Source organism: Salvelinus sp. IW2-2015, linkage group LG30 (genome assembly GCF_002910315.2).
Source record: "Salvelinus sp. IW2-2015 linkage group LG30, ASM291031v2, whole genome shotgun sequence".
Classification (NCBI taxonomy): Eukaryota; Metazoa; Chordata; class Actinopteri; order Salmoniformes; family Salmonidae; genus Salvelinus; species Salvelinus sp. IW2-2015.
This window is the reverse complement of record NC_036869.1, coordinates 16,750,965-16,767,016: the sequence shown is the minus strand read 5'-3', so window position 1 is coordinate 16,767,016 and position 16,052 is coordinate 16,750,965. Positions and strand designations below refer to the sequence as shown.

The 16,052-nt window shown below is 41.8% G+C and overlaps 1 protein-coding gene across 3 annotated transcripts in view; it reads right to left on the bottom strand.

Annotated features, from left to right (window-relative positions):
- Nucleotides 1–14,443, bottom strand: part of LOC111954961 (semaphorin-6D) — a 130,565-nt gene extending 116,122 nt beyond the window's left edge. For 2 of the 3 annotated variants that reach the window (XM_023974937.1, XM_023974940.1), the window contains exons 1-2: nt 14,251–14,443; nt 9,188–9,257 (exon numbers count right to left, since the gene is read on the bottom strand). The gene's annotated coding sequence lies outside the window, so the exon portion shown is untranslated. The remainder of the gene's footprint in view (nt 1–9,187; nt 9,258–14,250) is intronic. The other variant, XM_023974938.1, reaches the window with a different exon arrangement.
- Nucleotides 14,444–16,052: the final 1,609 nt, after the last annotated feature.

Here is a 16,052-nt window from a genome sequence, read left to right as displayed (position 1 = left end):
GTTTATTCTGGATGCACCGTTTTAGGAAGGACAAAAACAAACAAAGTGAATCACACACACACACACACTTAAAACGGCTCAATATAGCTCCAGCCAGATAAAATGCACTATTGCTCTTTGAGACCTACAAGCTGCTTCAGGTTTAAGAGAGGCAATGATGTTTACAATCCTTATAATCCAGAGTTAGCAACATAGCCAGTTATCTTCCTCCATCAGCGCTCTCCCTCTTAGGAGGCGAGGTTTGGGTACAGGCAGTGCTTCAACCTCATTGCAACCTCTCTGCACCCCCTGACCCTCTGTCCCCTTCACACACTCCCAGGTTTAAACATAACCCCTTTTCCAAACCGAAGCCCGAACACCAGTCAAACCCCTCTCTCCGCATAAACCAAGTCCTAAGACACAAACCAGATGTTTGGTTCTGGTCCAGCATGAGTTAGAGAGAGAAAGGGTGGAGGATGAGCGAGAGCGAAGAGAGAGAGCGAGAAGAGGACATGGAACACTCCATCTTTGTCACCTGCTTCCTGTCCTCCTTCCAGTCGCCAGGCTGTCAACTGCCGTTCCATCTCTTACTGGTGACGCCATTGTTGGCCAAAGCCAGATAGACTGAATGTGGATCAGTGAATTAAACATCTAAGCTAGGTCCTGGTGTAAACTATTTGTACACAAGAGGTAATTGAGGACTTTAAGAATAATGGGAGTCATGTGCAACACATGCTGGTAGGGATTGAGGAGATAGGGGAGCAATTAATGAATATGAAACCCACTGAACAGCTCTGAAGTGCAGAAATCCAATCTCTGGCTCCTTCCATTTTATGCATCATTTCATCTCTCAACCTGATTACAGAATATATTTTTTTAATGGCATCAGCTGGCAATTTAACCACACCAAATCATCTGTTGTGTGTATTCTGACAAAGTCAAATTTATCTGTTGTCTAACCGCGCTACTGTAATTATTGTTCCATTAATTGCCATAGAGAGGCCTTGGAACACTTACAGAGACCATCTTTTCCACTAAGCTCCATGTGTTGCAAAAAGGCGTTGTTTCTGCAACGTTTCAAGTGCTTGGAAGAGACAGCTTGCAGCTGTACATTTTGGAGAGCTCTTTCTTCTCCTTTTTTGGACTTTTCTCAATCCTCATCAGACTGGGACAAAGTTAAAGATCTTGAGCGTCCGTGGCCTCTCAATCTTTCCTCAGTGCGGCTCCTCCCCTCCCCCGCTCCCTCCCTCCCTCTCTCTCTCTCTCACTTTCCCTCTCTTCCTTCGCCTTGCTTGTTAACTCTCTTTCCTCCTCCTCCTCCTCCTCCTCCTCCTCCTCCTCCCCTCTTTCGGAACACTAAGGAATTCTGCAGGATTAAAAAAAATTATGTTTTATTCCCCCTCACGCCTCTCTTCACCCCATTTTGCTTGCTTCTACTTTCACATTCCTGGAACGCTTGTGCTAAGGAGTTTTGAATGTTGTGTTTGTCAGCACCTGCACTTCGACTTCAAGCAAGCAAGTGAGCAAACAAGCAATGAGGCAACAAAAAAACAGAGTAGGAGCAAGAAAGAGGAAAAAAAGAGGGCACGAAAGAAGCAAGAAGTTGATAAAAACTGGCAAGCCTGCATCCGCAAAACTCCCCCTACAGAATAGGCCTTCCTCCATGCAATGACTTGTGTTATCTCCACGCTTCACCAATAAAGCTCATAAAACAGTCTCTGTGCTGCATATCAGCAGACACCATCAACCGTAAAACTGATTTAGCTACCCCCGATCTCCCTTTGAAGCAGGCCAGTCGCAGAAAGGACTCTTCAGCCATTTTATTTGCCAACAGCTAATCAATGAAGCAGGAAAGAGATACACAATCATTAAGTGAATAAGAGTAGAGATCATTTGGCACAAGCACCCCCAAGCCCCTTTGAACCTTATTTATAATTTAAACCTGTCCCCGGCTTTAAAAGTCGGCCAGTTTTTAAAAGGAGCAAAGCAAATAAGCTGGTATTTAAAAAATAAATAAAAAATACATATTTAACCTTTATTTAACTAGGCAAGTCAGTTAATAAACAAATTATTTTTTTACAATGATGGCCTACCTTGTATGGAGGGGATGTGTTGACAATTAACCCTTTGACGTGTACGATCACATATTTGTGGTCATTGTTGAGTAGTCCCTGCAGCGTACCATCGCAAATATGTGATTCGAACAGTAGAAACAGAACGTAAAGTGCATTCAGAAAGTATTCAGACCCCTTGACTTTTTCCACATTTTGTTATGTTACATCCTTCTTCTAAAATGGATTAAATATCAATCTACACACAATATCCCATAATGACAAAGCGAAAACAGGTTTTTAGAAATACGTTATTTACATAATATTCAGACCCTTTGCTATGAGACTCGAAATTGAGCTTGGGTGAATCCTGTTTCCATTGATCATCCTTGAGATGTTTCTACAACTTGATTGGAGTAAATTGATTGGACATGATTTGGAAAGGCACACGCATGTCTATATAAGGGCTCACAGTTGACAGTGCATGTCAGAGCAAATACCAAGCCATGAAGTTGAAGGAATTATCTGTAGAACTCAGACAGGATTGTGTCGAGGCACAGATCTGGGGAAGGCTACCAAAAAATGTCTGCAGCATTGAAGGTTCCCAAGAACTTAGTGGCCTCCATCATTCTTAAATGGAAGAAGTTTGGAAGCACCAAGATTCTTCCTAGAGCTGTCCGCCCGGCCAAACTGAGCAATCGGGGGAGAAGGGCTTGGTCAGGGAGGTGACCAAGGACCTGATCTGAGCTCTGAAAGAGCTCCAGACTTCCTCTGTGGAGATGGAAGAACCTTCCAGAAGGACAGCCATCTCTGCAGCACTTCGTCAATCAGGCCTTTATGGTAGAGTGGCCAGGCGGAAGCCACTCCTCTGTAAAAAGGCACATAACAGCCCACTTGGAGTTAGCCAAAAGGCACCTAAAGGACTCAGACCAGGAGAAACAAGATTATTGGTCTGATGAAACCAAGACTGAACTCTTTGGCCTGAATGCCAAGCGTCACATCTGGAGGAAACCTGGCACCATTCCTATGGTGAAGCATGGTGGTGGCATACTGGGAGACTAGTCAGGATTGAGCCAAAGATGAATGGAGCAAAGTACAGACAGATCCTTGATGAAAACCTGCTTCAGAGCGCACAGGACCTCAGACTGGGGCGAAGGTTCACCTTCCAACAGGACAACGACCCTTAGCACACAGCAAAGACAACACTGGAGTGACTTCGGGAGTAGTCTCTGAATGCCCAGCCAGAGCCCGGACTTGCTGTGCAGTGACGCTCCCCATCCAACCTGACAGAGCTTGAGGGGATCTGCAGAGAAGAATGGGAGAAACTCCCCAAATACAGGTGTGCCAAACTTTTAACGTCATACCCAAGAAGACTTGAGGCTGTAAACGCTGCCAAAGGTGCTTCAACAAAGTACTGAGTAAAGGGTCTGAATACTTATGTAAATGTGATATTTCTAAAAACCTGTTTTGCTTTGTCATTATGGGGTATTGTGTGTACATTGATGAGGGGGAAGACTATTTAATCCATTTTACAATAAGGCTGGAACATAACAAAATGTGGAAAAAGTCAAGGGTTCTGAATACTTCCCGAATGCACTGTATGATGCAACAAACAGCATTGTTGTCTGAAAAGCATCTAAACAATGTTTTGTACTGATGGGAAATGTCTTCACAACTTTATTCCACAATCTCACCTTTTATTGTAAAAGATAAATGCGAACGTCATCATCTAAGCATCACACGGAACATCCACAGCCAAACTAATTTCATAAACCAGTCTAAATAACAGGCTGCGCCGACAAAAAAAACATTGGCGACCTAACAGCTAACAACTTGTTTACAATGTACCACAGCTCTTATGAGCCCAAGGGAGAAATGTAATATTGTTTAGAAAATAAGTGTGTGTCAGCTAAGCTAACAGCAGCTAAATGCTTTATGATGGCAGCCATGTTTGTTTATGTTTGACAAGCAAAAACTCCCTAAACCCAGAATGCCATTCACTATAAGATGCAAATAAACAAAGTCAAAGTTGGTTGCGCCTATTGCCCAGAAAATAGTTAGTTTGGCCACTTTTCACCATATTACAAATCTTCAATGTACTTGTTACATGACTTGACAAGTCGTTTACAGTTGGACAAATCACAAAGCAAATAAAATGTTGTCACCTCACAGATCACCCCCCCAAATACAAGCCTATTGCCTAGCCTAACCGTAGAGTGAAAGCTACGGGGGTTTGTTGGGGATTTCAAGTCCATAGGGGGTAGAAATGGGGGAAGTTATCGTGGGGGTATATGATGCAGTAAATATTAATATGACGGGGGATTTATCAATAAATGGGTGGCAAACACAGGAGAAGTTTATAAGTTAAATAAAAATAAAACACCTGGAAAGGGGTGTCTAAACTGGCAACCCTGAGTAACGATAGTTACAATCTAAGTCAGTCGGGTGAACCATCCCCTTTACCTCATTTTGTTATAACATCTTTGGTCTGACAGACGACAACCAGAATGCATTGTATGATGTCAACAAACATGGCGCCACAAATAGCTGCCATTTTGCTTAGCATTGGCTCATCATGAATCAGTACAACCTTCCAAAAAGTATTTTACACACATCATATTACAATCTATGCAAGAATCAGAATGCATGATTTGTCACCAGTACTTGAAAACATGTGAATGAAACAGTAACTACAGTATGCTCCATACATACTTACGGTGTGCTACAGTAGAAACAACAACACGATATACAGAAACTATAATGATAACATAATAAGGTACTTACTTTGATAGGAACACACTAATGTCCAAAGTTATTATTAGCAAGGAAAACAACAAGAAGGCACCAGCCAGAAAATGTGCCAGGGGGAAAAAGTTTGTGCAAGTTATGTTCTGACTGGAGATGCCCAAATGTCTGCGTACTTGATCTGGGGAAACACTGGGGAAGTGCTTGGGCTCTCGTCGAAGACAGCTCAGTAAAGCCTCAAACATAAATTGTCCGCAATAGTTAAATAGGCTACTTCTGTGAGAATTAATGAGGAGGCGGAACACACCTCAAACTGTTGTTCGAAAATAAAACATATTCGAAAATAATTTGTAACATAGCCTATAGATCATTTTGCAGGCAGCGTACCTTGGTTTTGGAACAGTGAGTGCATTCTGACATCAAGCGCATAAAAACTCACGCTGGGGCGTTAATTAAAAGGTTAATTAAGTCATTTGGGGAGAGTGTGCTGGGTTCGTGGATCGCGGCATTAGGTCAAAGCTAGCTAGTGAGTGGCAAACTGTGAAAGGAGTCTTCCGATAGATTTGCAGAAATGTTTTCATCGCATGCAGCAGGGAGGATCATGGGGAGTCTACACAGGCATGCGGAGATTACCGCTGAGCTACAACACTAGGCGTCAACCAAAATGCCCCGACCATGACGACGGAGCAGCATTTCACAGATCCTTAATTTCTACAGGAGGCAATTGCTTCATGGTATTTATATACTCTGACATGACTTTACACTGGGCAGAGACCCGTTGCTGCCGAATTGGACAAACTATCATCTCTTACCAAATGCAGGCCTATAGCAATGCTAAAAGCAAAACACTATAAAGACCTGGCTTTATGTTCCTCCCAGGTAATGCAATAAAAATAGTGTTATGAATCTGTGTGGATAGAACCAATAACAGGGCAATAGAATAGAGTGGAAGAAATTAGGAAATTGTGGGATAAATTTGGAGATAGATTGAAAAGCTGGTGGGACAAGAGAAGAAGAGGAGAGATAAAAGTTTATGGTGTGAGAAGAGGTAGGGCTGTCAGTCAATAAATAATATAATAATACTCGTTGGAAAGGTTTTCATCTTCAGCTCACAATCTGTGGATAATATACGATTAGAAAGGTTCAAACTTTGTCAAACATCACAGCACAAATTGAAAAATATATGGCACATGGAACCCAAACGAGGGTGGTCTATGGTGATAGGTGGGATGGTCTGAGAGTGGCTGAGGGTTGGGATTAAAGAGCTTATGTTTGGTAATGTATTATTGTTATGTGATTGCTTTATATAAAGTACCATGTATGTAAAATCAAGTCGGAAATTTACATACACTTAGGTTGGAGTCATTAAAACTCATTTTTCAACCCCTCCACAAATTTATTGTTAACTTCTTTCAGCTAGGGGGCAGAATTTTTATGTTTGTAAAAATAACGTTCCCAAGGTAAACTGACTATTTCTCAGGCTCAGATATTAGAATATGCATATAATTGACAGATTAGGATAGAAAACTCTAAAGTTTCCAAAACTGTCAAAATATTGTCTGTGAGTATAACAGAACTGATTTTGCAGGCAAAAACCTGAGGAACTCCAACCTGGAAACGCATCAGGTGTCCTTTGATTAGTTCCTGCGCAGGAGAGATGTGGCTCGACATTTTCTTTCTCTGTAGTATTGAACAGTTTACCGTCCGGTTGAAATATGATCGATTATGTATGTTAAAAACAACCTGAGGATTGATTATAAAAAACCTTTGACATGTCTCTACGAACATTACGGATACTTTTTGGAATTTTCGTCTGCCCTTCAGTAACGGAACGAGCTTGTGGTTTTCTGAACATAACGCGCAAACCAAATGGCGTTTTTTTGTTATAAAACTAATCTTTATCGAACAAAAATAACATTTATTGTGTAACTGGGAGTCTCGTGAGTGCAAACATCCGAAGATTATCAAAGGTAAGCGATTCATTTTATTGCTTTTCTGACTTTCGTGACCAAGCTAATTTAAGGCTAGCTGTTCTAGCAGTGATTGATACACTCACAAACGCTTGGATTGCTTTCGCTGTAAAGCAAATTTTCAAAATCTGACACGATAGGTGGATTAACAACAAGCTAAGCTGTGTTTTGGTATATTTAACTTGTGAATCCATGATTATAAATATTTTTAGTATTATTTTTGAATTTGGCGCTCTGTAATTCAGCTGTTGTTTACGAAAATGATCCCGTAAAAGGGATCCGTGCGGCAAGAAGTTAACAAACTATAGTTTTGGCAAGTCGATTAGGACATCTACTTTGTGCATGACAAGTAATTTTTCCAACAATTGTTTACAGACAAATTATTTCACTTATAATTCACTGTATCACAATTCCAGTGGGTCAGAAGTTTACATACACTAAGTTGACTGTGCCTTTAAACAGCTTGGAAAATTCCAGAAAATTATGACATGGCTTTAGAAGCTTCTGATAGGCTAATTGACATTATTTGAGTCAATTGGAGGTGTACCTGTGGATGCATTTCAAGGCCTACCTTCAAACTCAGTGCCTCTTGGCTTGACATCATGGGAAAATCAAAAGAAATCAGCCAAAAAATTGTAGACCTGCACAACATCTGAAGGTACCACGTTCATCTGTACAAACAATAGTACGCAAGTATAAACACCATGGGACCACGCAGCCGTCATACCGCTCAGGAAGGAAGTGCGTTCTGTCTCCTAGAGATGAACGTACTTTGTTGCGAAAAGTGCAAGTCAATCCCAGAACAACAGCAAAGGACCTTGTGAAGATGCTGGAGTAAACCGGTACAAAAGTATCTATATCCACAGTAAAACAAGTCCTGTATCGACATAACCTGAAAGGCCGCTCAGCAAGGAAGAAGCCACTGCTCCAAAACCACCATAAAAAAGCCAGAATACGGTTTGCAACTGCACATGGGGACAAAGATCGTACTTTTTGGAGAAATGTCCTCTGGTCTGATGAAACAAAAGTAGAACTGTTTGGCCATAATGACCATCGTTACATTTGGAGGAAAAAGGGGGATGCTTGCAAGCCGAAGAACACCATCCCAACCGTGAAGCCCGGGGGTGGCAGCATTATGTTGTTTTTTGCTACATATACATACATTTTACATATACATTTTACATACATGGTACTTTTTTTTCATACATGGTGTACTTCACAAAATAGATGGCATCATGAGGAAGGACAATTATGTGGATATATTGAAGCAACATCTCAAGACATCAGTCAGGAAGTTAAAGCTTTGTCGCAAATGGGTCTTCCAAATGGACAATGACCCCAAGCATACTTCCAAAGTTGTGGCACAATGGCTTAAGGACAACAAAGTTCAGGTATTGGAGTGAACATCACAAAGCCCTGACCACAATTATATAGAAAATGTGTGCAGAACTGAAAAAGTGTGTGCGAGCAAGGAGGCCAACAAACCTGACTCAGTTACACCTGCTCTGTCAGGAGGAATGGGACAGAATTCACCCAACTTATTGTGGGAAGCTTGTGGAGGCTACCCGAAACGTTTGACCCAAGTTAAACAATTTAAAGGCAATGCTACCAAATACTAATTGAGTGTATGTAAACTTCTGACCCAATGGGAATGTGATGAAAGAAACAAAAGTTGAAATAAATCATTCTCTACTATTATTCTGACATTTCACATTCTTAAAATAAAGTGGTGATCCTAACTGACGTAAGACAGGGAATTTTTACTTGGATTATATGTCAGGAATTGTGAAAAACCCACTAAATGTATTTGGCTAAGGTGTATGTAAACTTCCGACTTCAACTGTATGTTTCAACAGGACAATGACCCCAAGCATACAGCCAAAGCAATGCTGGAATGGCTTTAGAACAAGAATGTGAAATCTCTTGAGTGACCCAGCCAAAGCCCATACTTGAATCCCATTTCAAATCTGTGGAAAGACTTGAAGATTGCTGTTCACCACCGCTACCCATGAAATGTAAGAGCTTGAGAAAATCCCCAAATCCAGATGTGCAAAGCTGATACAAACATACCCAAGACAACTCAAAGCTGCAATCGCCACCAAAGGTGCTTCTACAAAGTATTGACTCGGGTGTGAATACTTATGTAAATTAGATCTGCAATTCTTCTAAAATAAAATTGACTAAAAACATGTTTTCACTTTGTCATTATGGGGTATTGTGTGTAGATGGGTAAGAAAACATATATTTAATCAATTTTGAATTCAGGCTGTAACACAACAAAATGTGGAGTAAGTCAAGGCGTATGAGTGCACTGTTACTGTATCGATTTACCCCCATCTTTAGAGAAAAGAGGGAAAGGAGACAAAGAGAGGAGAAAACATGAAGTAAGATAAGAACGAGGAGCAGATACTTGAAGGGGAAAGCTATTTCAGCACTCATTACCTCTGGGGGCATTAGGAGCGATGGACCTTTGAGGACCTCTCCACCGGCGACACAATTCAGCAGCCAAAATCTGGAAAAGAGACAGCCAGGAAATAAAAATCACACCCTCGACAAAACAGCCCATTTCTCAGGGTGCTTCTGCGTCTGCTGGCCCATCAGTGAGCGGGACACAATCTTTGGATGAAATGGAAAAAAGCTACGATGGCGGGGTCATTTTTAGGCATCAGGGGCTGGCGAGCAGAACCCAACTCGGCTGGTTAATGGAGAGGCTACTAATGACAAACAGAGGAAGTGGGACTTTTACAGATCCTCTGGAGCTACAGAGTGGAGCAACATACTAGACGTAACAGATTGATACAGATACTAGGCCAAAAAGACCCGTGTGCACAAAGCAACTGTACATCAGGCGGAATGACAATCACACAGGCCTATGCTCACTTCTTAGTGACCACACTATAATAGTTGTGGCTGCTTCGCGTGATGTATTGTTGTCTCTACCTTCTTGCAGTTGTCTGTGCCCAATAATGTTTGTACCATGTTTTGTGCTGCTACCATGTTGTGCTGCTGCCATGTTGTCTTGCTACCAAGTTGTTGTCATGTTGTGTTGCTGCCATGCTATGTTGTCGTCTTAGGTCTCTCTTTATGTAGTGTTGTGTTGTCTCTCTTGTCATGATGTGTGTTTAGTCCTATATTTTTTGTTTATTTTTAATCCCAGCCCCGATCCCAACAGGAGGCCTTTTGCCTTCTGGTAGGTCGTCATTGTAAATAAGAATTTGTTCTTAACTGACTTGCCTAGTAAAAAAAAAATATATATATATATATATACACACACACACACACACACACACACACACACACACACACACACAAGCTACTCATCCAAGCTACACACGCCATAAATCAAATACAACACAAGCATTGTTATATCTTTCACCCTCACACACAAATACATAGACTCACAGAACACATACACACAATCTCACCAGAAGCGTCCTCAGCTTCCCACTCTGAGAACATCCCACATCCTGCTCTGCTAATTTACTCATCTCAAATCGGCAACCGCCATGTCTACAACGCAACTGGCTAGATCCAGTTCCCCTGTCATTGTGCTACGGCTCTCCAGCCGTAACCTCACCACTCCCACTGTGTCACCCTCAGTCACAGCAGAGGGACGGGGAGAGGGCACTGCACTCAGAGGGGTGGTTTCACATCCAAGCTGAGATAAGCCTGTTTAAGTTGTGTGTTGGAAATTCAGGCAGGCAGATACAACTGTGCATGTTAATGCTTTTATAACCACGCAGACAAAACACTGTAGGGGTTCCATGCTGATTAGGCCTAGACTTTGTGTACGTGCAAACACATTCAATGCAGTACTGATGTTTTTCAAACTTTGCCGGAGCCATGTTTAAACATTAGCGAAGACAGAATATGGCATGATCCGTGTGCTGAAATACAGCCACATACGCAACACCGATTTCCAGCTACATTAAATGATCTGTCAACAAAAGCCCACTAAATAGATGCAAACATTACACACAAGCAGAGGTATAATAGCTCGAGCCATCTGGAAACCTATTAATTGCCAGCGAGATAGAGATGTTGAAATTAATGAAGCCACACGCTAAAGAGACAACTCTCACTAAGGGGGAAAGGGATCGACGTAACACCAACTACAGACAACTCTCACGTACTCTCTCTTTTAATTTTTTACCCCTTTTTCTCCCCAATTTAGTGATATCCAATTTGTAGTTACAGTCTTGTCCCGTCGCTGCAACTCCTGTACGGACTCGGGAGAAGCGAAGGTCGAGAGCCATGCGTCCTCCGAAACACGGCCTTGCCAAGGCGAACTGCTTCTTGACACACTGCTCACTTAACCCGGAAGCCAGCCGCAAAAATGTGTCTGAGGAAACACCGTACAACTGGCAACCAAAGTCAGATACAGTAGCAGGTGCCCGGCCCACCACAAGGAGTCTCTAGAGCGAGATGGGACAAGGAAATCACAGCAGGCCAAACACTCCCCTAACCCGTGCGACGCTGGGCCAAATTGTGCGCCGCCTCATGGGTCTACCAGTCACAGCCTTAGACCATTGCGCCACGAGAGAGGCCTTGAATTCTCTTTTAAGTGAGGTAAAAGCTTTGAGGCCCATTTTCCTTTATAACAAAAAAAAAGAAGAGATGTGTTTCGATGATGCAACGACACCGAGGGTTTTGTTGTGGCGCCAGTTAACGACACCCTTGAGGTTGTGAACCCAAACTCCTAATTACCAGTTAGCCAATTAAGGCTGTCGCCAAAACCTAGAGCGCGTGCCAGAAAACTGGCTTCAGTTCAGTCAGATCAGCTGTTTACTGATTCACTGATCTACAAATCAACTGCCTGAGCACCTGAGGTCTACCGTGATGGTGCTGAGGTGTAGGGTAGAGACCTGGTAAGGGAGAGATTTGTGGTAGGCCCACCTACATGCTGTGGCAGTGATGGAGGGATCTTAGTAGAGCCTGGCCACCTATTCACAGCATCAGTAACTTCATCAGTCATGCAGCAGGTGACACGCACACAGTGAATACATATGCACACACATGCATGCCAAAAATGAAACTGTGCTTTCATTGACACGCGCACACACACACAGTGCATATTACAGGGGGCCTAAACCCCCTGAGTCTAAATGCAACAAAAGTCAATCTTTGGGGGGTCTCTAAATAATGCAATTTACTGCGACAGTGGTAAATATAAAAAATAAAAGCTTATTCTAAATTAACAAACACCCCCACAACTCTGACATGGTTTAAACAAATACATTTCCCATGTGGCTGCACTTGTCATTCTGGGACAGTCCCGTATTTCAGCCCCTTTTCAGGTTTCTCAACTTTACTCTTTACAAAAACATATCAACTAATTCGGGCTACATGAGTGTAGGTCTAATGAAAATCGCAGAATGTCACTTGACTTGGTGTTTTGTAACCAATGTCTCTTTCTAGTCATCAAATGGGCGTGTGCCCAGTACACTGTTCGGATGCTGGAAGTATTTTGGAGTGGACGAACTTGTGCAGGTGGTGATTTGTTTGACAATCAGATGAAAACATCATGACTGGTAGTGTTCATGCCACATGTTTACCATTTAATGACATGCCTTTCCTATTAGGCCCAAATAGGATGGTCCCATGAAAAAAATGAAGTCCCCCCCGGGACGTCACGGTATAATTCACACACAAACACACACACAGCACAGGCTGCTGGCTCCAACACAGCATCCTGCTGAGGTGAGATATGATGGCTGAGGTGAGATATGATGGCTACATTTAGGTGAGATATGATGGCTAAGCATGGGGTTGACACATGATTGCGCTCTCCTCCGGAGAATGGGCAGTGTGGTCCATTACAGTAGCCTGAGTGCATTGAAGCCTAGAAGATCTTATACAATTTTAACAGTGCATAAATGTTTCAGATAGCTCTGTCCGAAGAAAACATTTCTCTTCTGCTTCAGGTTGCCAACTGCAGAATTCTGTGTAAGTGAGCATTCATTTAGTAGCCTGCTGTCTACTTCATTTACACTGAACTTTGTTGAGCTTGTAATACGTCTTTCCATGTTACAATTGCATAATATATCTATGTAGGCCTATGCCCAAAATACAAAAGACAGAGGATTTGAAGCATTGGCATAATAGCATGAAGACAAAATATGCTAAAAATATTTGAGAGAAAGACAATGCGCAAGTCAATTAACCACCTGAAGAGAGCAAGCAAATTCGATTATATTGCCCCTTATCTGCCAAAACAATTGTCATACAATCTGTTACGCGTGAAGGCATTGTTTGAATACATGCATAAAAACGTGCTGATTTGGACTGTGTTTTCGCAGGCAATTGCAGATGGCCAGACGTTACGGAGTACTAAACCGCTAAATCCGGTATTTTGATTGTGAACCAGCACGGTGAGGGAAACGGATTAGGACAAAAGGCGAGTCCCGCGGCAGAGATTTCAGGGGAAATAATAGGCGGGTGGCAACCGGGGGTTCAGCAGAAAATCTTTCCTATGGTTGTCATATGTAATAACATTATTGTTACCACCCGTCTGTGTGTTTAAACATGATTTTTATAAAAAAAAAKATCAAGTTAGGTTTTTTTTAAATGGTAGGCGTATGACTAGATTATATAAATATATATATACAAAAAACATGATCGTTTTTTTAAAGATACAACTACAACATCATTTACATAACCTGCACAAAGCATTTCATAACTAATATGATCGACTTTGAAAGCCTCAAAATAAGGAATGGTTATTGGCTACAATTCACTAAAACGATAGGTAAGCTTTGAAAGCCTCAATATAAGGAATTATTATTGTCTACAATTCACTAAAATGATAGGTAGGTCTATACGTCACTTCAAGTTGACGACTTTATAGGCTAAGCAACATTACACAGCTGATGCTTTCGATATTGTGTCAATTCTATTTATCGTGCACTGACAGCCCTGTGAAGTTGTCCCCATCGATATTCATTGATGACTTGGGGTAGAATGATGCGACGAACCTTTATGGGCAACTATGACCATGATCCCGCACCCTTTAAAGTAGCTGGAGAAATAATTTGACATAAATTATAATCACAAACTACAATAGTGACCATCAATCTGGCAAGTTATCAAGTGCCTTAGAAATATATATATATACAACCTGGAAAATACTAACCTAATAAAATAGGCTACCATGTAGCATAAAAATAAAGGATGCAAGCTACAAAACGATCACTAGAATAAATACAATGTTTTTCTCATTCAAATGTTTAATTTGACACCTTGTGTGACAGCTCTTTAATTGAGATCTCAGACCTGTCAAACCAGAAAGTCGCAGTCATGCCAAAGTCGTGGGATGAAGGTTTTCGACATTTAGTTCGTAAATTCAGTTCAGTGGGTTTGCAAAGACCGAGAACCCAGAACATACAACATAATGGTCCGCATGAGGACCGACTTTTCAAACATTTGAACCAAACCAAATGTACAGAGGGAGCAGATGCAGATTGTAGGCAACATATACCGCACAGGGGCGACAACACGGAATTTACCTTGTCTCCAAAATTAATTCCTCGAGATATTTCCGAGGGAAATAGTCCAAAATTCAGCAAGTGTATTGACGAAGAGGTAACAGTATGAAAATAATCACTATTTCAATCCTTGAACGTCGTAATTCCCAGGACGCACGCTGTTGAGTTTGCATTGACTATACACTGAAGCAGGCGGAGATCTACCCAGGCGCGCGACTGTCGTCTCGTTCAGGACACACCCTCCTCGTTTGCATGAAAGACCCTTACGGCCAATTAAGGGTCGCAGCACGGTAGACTACGCAGCTGGCACCTCCCACACCGTTCAAACCATGGTCCAGACTTCAGACCCGAGTCCAGACTGTAAACATTAAATGGTTCTCAGAATCTCAGAATGGTTTTCCCCTTTCTTTTTAACACTGTTTCGAATTATCTATCTCTCTCTCTCTGTGTGTGTGTGTGTGTGTGTGTGTGTGTGCGCACGCGTGCGCGTGCGTGCGTGAAATCAACAATAGGGTAAATAATTAACTCGAACATGAAGCATCTTATTATGATAAGCATGAACTATGATATACCATGTCATCTTATTATGATATGATAAGAATAAGGATAGTTGCAAGCAAGTAGGAATAACCAGCAACAATATTAGGTAAAAGAAAAATGTCTAATTGTGCATTGCATAGTGTTTGACATGGCTTCCTCGCTTCTCTTTTGATCAAATGCAAATCCAGTCTACTTTGACCATAACACATTCTCTCCCTATGCCATTAATATATGTGAGGCCTTGCACAGTCTCACTTGGAGGGTTATTATCGTACACTAGGCACACACCTTGAGAACTAAGTCATTAAGTGGTATTATTCATTTTAAACTATAGTCCCAAACCTTGTTTTGCCAGCAATCAAAGCATTTAGAGCCCACCGCTCAACTCCAAATTCAATCTCAGGGATCAATGTCCCCGGCTGATTTTCCTGACTCCTCCATTTTCCATTTCCCAACAACCTCTGGTGAAACAGCAAGAAATTACGTGCCCTTTAGCCCCATGCTGAACCCACTTTGTGTCATTCAAAGTCAGACGATAATTTCAACAAAAGTGAATCATTCAAATGACATTGTGTTTTCTCCAGAGTAATTACATGTAAAGACGCGGCGGGTTTATCCAGAGTGAGACAAAATACCTCTGTTTTTTTTTTTTTTTACCAGAGCCACACTATGTAGAAAAAAAAAAAATGATAGGCCTATTTATTATGAGAAATGTTGTATCCTGGGAAATATTGGTTTATTTGTCGAAGTCAAAGCTACTGTTAAATGATTATACCGTAGTCTTATGATGTTGATTTCCCCTTCCTCTCTCCATGGTGCTGTCTATTCATAAAAAGGTAATGTTGTTATGTGGACCACGATGCAGTGTTTGTACTGCTTTGTTAACCCAAGCATGTAGGATCAGCGTCCATTTCATAATTGAGTTATCCAGACTGATGGACATGTTTGTGAATGTAAATTTAACACAAGTGCCAATAAGGTAGGAGAGCCATTTGCAGGCGCCGCTAATGGTATCAGTGGCAGGAGAGAGATGACTGTGTTTTGTCAAAGCCACCAGACCATAAACTATCAGCAGCAGCCGGAGAGGGGGGGGGAGAAGAGATGAGGAGAGAGAGAATGAGAGAGGGAGAGGAGGAAGAGAGAGAGAGAGAGAAAAGAGAGAGGGAGAGAGAGGAGAAAAAGAGAGAGGAGGGAGAGAGAGAGAGAGAGAGAGAAGAGAGAGAGAGAGAGAGAGAGAGAAGAGAGGGGAGAGAGAGAGAGAAGGAAGAGAGAGAGAGAGAGAG